The 5,245-nt window shown below is 39.0% G+C and overlaps 1 long non-coding RNA gene across 2 annotated transcripts in view; it reads right to left on the minus strand.

Moving 5' to 3' along the window:
• The window catches only part of LOC136830222 (uncharacterized), a 35,306-nt gene extending 32,541 nt beyond the window's left edge, over positions 1–2,765 (minus strand). For both annotated transcript variants that reach the window (XR_010850603.1, XR_010850602.1), the window contains exon 1: positions 2,551–2,765. This is a non-coding gene — a long non-coding RNA (uncharacterized lncRNA). The remainder of the gene's footprint in view (positions 1–2,550) is intronic.
• Positions 2,766–5,245: the final 2,480 nt, after the last annotated feature.

The raw sequence follows: 5,245 nt of genomic DNA on the forward strand, positions 1-5,245 counted from the left end.
TGTTTATATTTTTAAAGCGAGGGGCACCAAACAAAGCTTCCGGTGGAGCTCTTCTGTAGAATTGCCAATTGAAGCTGACGTTTCAATTATCGTCCTAATGAAACTACAACTTGGCAATAATCGAAAATAATCATTAGCACCTTCGAAATTAATCGTTGAGATAATGACTGGACGCCACTGGGCTGGCCAATCTATTGCGAATGTTGCTTTCATTCACTGTCAACGGTAAACAGCACATTTAATTGCACTCAACATTCCCTATGGAATGAAAGGCGCCGAAATGGTCGTCAATCGACAATTTCTGTTGCTATTCATCACTGACATTCAGTGACAGAAGCTGAACCATGGAATTCGTATTTAAAACGTGGACGGCCCAAAGCTACAGGCAGCACCACCAGTGACCATTTCGGGTAGGCAAAGCTAAAACTCACAGCTGCTTTTTGTTTTCGGGGTCTAAGCTCCCTTATTCCCCTAAAAATGAAAAATCAAAGAGGTCTACATTACGTGATGAAAATCCCGTCACTTTGTTTTGCAAAAGATATTACATTATGAAAATCCAGTCACTTTGTTTTGCAAAGGGAATGGTGTAACCTACTTTGAACAGTTCCAGTATTACATTTGAAAGCCAAATTATCTAAATTATCTAACGACTAACTTTATGAAGACTGGTTTAAAATTAAAAGCCTGTATAAGAGCTGTCGAAAAATCTCGATCCGTGTGCAATGTATTAAGTTCAAAATCGCTTGAACTCTACCGTATTTGGTAATTCCACAAAAAAAAAAAGTTCGGCTTGGCACGGTTTAGTACCAGGCCCTCTGGGATGAATGCAGAAACATAAAAGCCGATACGCTTCTCAAATTATTCGGTAAATTTCTCAATCTCACCTGTACTGCATTATATACACCCTTCTCTATGTTCAGAAAACTTTATTTATCAATAAACGATATCTCCGCGCGGGGCTCTTATGAAGAATTACCAAGTAATCGAGTTCGGGACAATTTGGCCATATGACTTCCGGCCGTGAACTTGTTAGGCCGTCACAACTTGGGGCCATATGAAGTATAGGCCGTCAGACATGGAGGAAGCTCCTTCGGACGCCATGTTTAGTACTAGCCCCACGGGGATCCAAGTATTATAGACACCCATTTCGGCTGTTTGCCAGTTTGGATGTTACGGCCTAAATGTCTTACGGCTGAAACGACCAGAAATCGACCAGGACCCCATAATCAGATTTGATACAGATTTGATCGCTACGGACCAAATCCCTAAATTCGTCTAAAGATAAAACCATTATTTTGATCTTCCATCATGTTGGAAGTTTTACCCCCGAAAGATTTTATCGCTGAGTCTAATAAATGCAGTAACACGTGATCAAAGCCTACCAGATTTTATAACAGAAACAAAAACAAGATATATAAAATTAATAGTTAACGTCAAACAGTAAACCCTGACTGTGATGTATCTTTTGTAAAGAAGAAAATAGCAAACTTGAGGAATGCTTTTAGAAAAGAACATGCAAAAGTTAGAAAATCAACGAAATCAGGTGCTGGTGCTAATGAGATATATGTGGAGTTGGATATCTGAGCGATTTAGTCTGCGAGTTAGTGGCGAGTAGGATACTTTCCATATCTGTTGGTCATGAGCGATCAAATCTGCAGGTGTATGGCTCACGTCACCTACCAAACAAACAAGATTATAAAATTAATGTTTTTCTTACGCGTAAATTTTCCTGAAAAAACTTTTCGAGATTCACCTAATTATTCTTATAAAACAAAAAATTCTAATACAAACCTGCTGCTCATAATTACAAAAAACTAATAAAAATACGACTTTTAAGGTAAGAATACCAGTCTCCCAGCCGCCTCCATAGCTAATACGGCAAAATTGTAACCAGTAAACACCCCTGGGTTACATTAGGTTGGTATTTTAGGTTCTTTTAGTGCCCTGTCATTTCCTAGACATTTTCATGAAAAACCCAGAATGGTTTTTCATGCAAGAATGGCTGGCTGGAGTCGTATAGGCGACTTATAGCATTTTACTGTTGGTCGCAGCACACCACAAGGACTGTATAAATTTTCCTGCAACCCCGATACACTTTAACAACGTAGGCTACTTTGACAGAATTTGGCTGTACATTGATCTTAACATTTATCTGAAGCCATCTAAGAAAGCTGATGCACGCGCAATGCTTAAGGTTAAAAAAAAAAAAAAGGCTAGATGGAATGTCTCGTGGGTAACTTTGGTTCCTTTGATATCTCGGATCGCTCTTTAGATTTTACACTGTTAATCCTTTGGTGACTTGGATACACCTTCATGTAGTCTTCTAAACCACTCAACGCAATATTCTCAACTTAGTACCGTGGACACACCTCAATACAACGAATGGCGGCCAGTTACCACAAACATTGGCGCTAAACAGCCAAACCTTGAAACCACTGCAGAAAAATTAAAAGCAAGTCCTAAGTAATGCACGGAGACATATCCTTTTAATCTTAAAAACCTCCATCCTAAAACCACCTAAAAACCATCGAATCAGTCTAAGACTCCTACCTGGATGAGATCACACGCCATGGAACTGCAGTAATGTCCTGCCACTGTCACGGTTAAACAGCAACAAATGGGCTTTTCGGTCCTTGACTGCTGCCGTTCTTTGAACCTCGCATTCTTTCAGCCAATCAGAGGCTGCCATGGCGAGAACTTCCCAAAACACGTTATTAGTGCGCCGGAACATATCCTTCTATTGGCTGACAGTGAAGCAGTAATTCCCCCTAACCTCTTCTTCATAAGCTGAAAACTGGCTGGGAATAAAACAAAATACGATCTATTACTGTCCAAATATATATCGCCTAATACATGTCGTTTAAATTGTTTTAATTTTTCATTTTGGCGGTCAGAGGAATCTTAAACACTAATGACTTAAAATAAAATTTAAAAAAAAACCGTAGTTATAAAACGTTACAGGAAATCAGCTAAATAAATTTTGGAAGCAGAAATTGGCGGAACCTGAAAGATATCTTAAAAATAATAAAAAAAAAAGTTAGGGATATAGAGAGAATATGAGACTGAGCTTTTAATGAAAAATATAAATATTACGTTGGGACGGAACTGAGAATGTAGATGTCATTGTAATGAGTAATTTGATTGTCTGAATTGCGATTGGCTAGTTACAAGAAATTTGGGTGACAAGATTACTTACGAAATTATTATTTCAAAGATAATAATTATAATAACATTTCTCCTCAGGACCTTATAGCGATGCAGAATGCAGATGCAATGGATAACAAATAAAAAATGCGCCGAAGTCTCTTCGGCGCAATCGAGTTTTCTGTGCAGTGTATAATGCTGTATGAAACTTTCAGCCACGGTCCGGTGGTGGCCTGTGTTGTTGGCACCTATAGCGGTGGCAGAAATACGATTTTAGCTAACTTTAACCTTAAATAAAATAAAAACCACTGAGGAGGCTAGAGGGCTGCAATTTGGTATGTTTGATGATTGGAGGGTGGATGATCAACATGCCAATTTGCAGCCCTTTAGCCTCAGTAGTTTTTAAGATCTGAGGGCGGACAGAAAAAGTGCGGACGGACAGGCACACAGCCATCTCAATAGTATCCTTTTACAGAAAACTAATAAGTACATAAACATTGTAGTTGTAATGACAACTACAATCATCATAATGATAACAGTAATACCTGTGGCATAAACACCTTGCAAAGAATCATTGTACCGGTGAATATGGTAAACGAATGACAGTCAAAGCAAATCAGAAAATAAAGAGCTAATAGCAACTGGAGCGGGGCAATTAAAACTGATAATGCTCTGAATATTGCTGAAGGTAATAATTTCAGTAAGAAATGAGAATAGGTGACTTTATTGATAAAGTAACGCGTAAAAAAACTGTTACATGCTGAAAATAGAGACCATATAGACCATTCAGTGCAAAAATAAAGGTGTGAGGATTTTCCTGACCTTGGCAAGGGCATCCAAGTAAAAAATTTAACGATGCGAAAAAGCATTTCCACCATAGCACCTCCATCGACAGCTCAAGAAAACTATTAGCTTATGGCGAAGTTTGGCAATACTGTTGTAAACTAGGCGATAAAAAGTCATTACGTATATGTAGTAACTTAGAAGATAATTTTAACCTAGTCTTCTACGTTATGTAAAAAAAAAAAAAAAACAGGGCTGAAACGCACTTGTTATTAAAGTGCAATTTGTGGAAGTGCTCGGTATTTTTGTGCCCTCTCAGCTTGCAGGCAAGACGGAGTTATCCCTCCCCCACCCACCCAGCACCGCCTCCCTTGTATTGCTTGGCAGTTATAAGCTTCTATGTTTAATGTATCATAGATCAATTTCTGCTCCGATCCCAGCTAAGTTGAATAGAATAGAATATAGGCTGCAATTTAGACCGAACGTCAAGCGCGGGGACCTCTGAGGTCATTCAGCGCTGAAAAGGAAAATTGGAAGTAAAAGGTCTGAAAGGTGTAACAGGAGGAAAACCTCGTAGTTGCAATATGAAACAATAGTTAGAAGAGGGTGGAAGGTAAGATGGAAGAAAGAGTATGAAAGGAGGTACAGTGAAAGGAACGAAAGGGGTTGCAGTTAGGGGCCGAAGGAACACTGCAAAAACCTTAAGTAATACCTATACAGCGCATAACGCGTGAGGTGCACTGACGGCACTACCCCTCTGCAGGGCCAAGCTAAGTTGAGTTATGATGCATATGGTGCTTTAGCTTAGGGTAGACTGGGGTAGATGACACTTTTTTTTTCCAGAGTTTCCAGAGTTTCCCACAGTCTTCCCTCTGTTACTGTTTGAAACAAGAGTAAAGTAAACGGGAAACCGAGTGATTTGGACCAACAGAATGGTCAAAATCGCATAAAACCAGATAAGCTGTCGGGGAAATATATAGCTCCCATATTTGCTGAGAATTTGATATGTCATATATTTCATCCTGGACACGTTTGAATAGAATTTTAGGACATTTTTTTTGTTTAATTTCGGGAATATCCATGCGTGTAGACAGACCCCCTTGTTTTGAATTTCACGGACCCGTGATTGTTTGAATATGTTTGCGCATAAACTAACAAACTTCGAAAAGCATCCGACTGTGGGCTACGCATACATTAAATCATTTTAACATAACTATATACAACCATCAGACAGAGTTGTTTTAAACTTTAAACCACCTCTCCTTGAGAGAGAGAGAGAGAGAGAGAGAGAGAGAGAGTAATAAATAGAAACAGTTCA

Source organism: Macrobrachium rosenbergii, chromosome 46 (genome assembly GCF_040412425.1).
Source record: "Macrobrachium rosenbergii isolate ZJJX-2024 chromosome 46, ASM4041242v1, whole genome shotgun sequence".
In the NCBI taxonomy this organism is placed as follows: Eukaryota; Metazoa; Arthropoda; class Malacostraca; order Decapoda; family Palaemonidae; genus Macrobrachium; species Macrobrachium rosenbergii.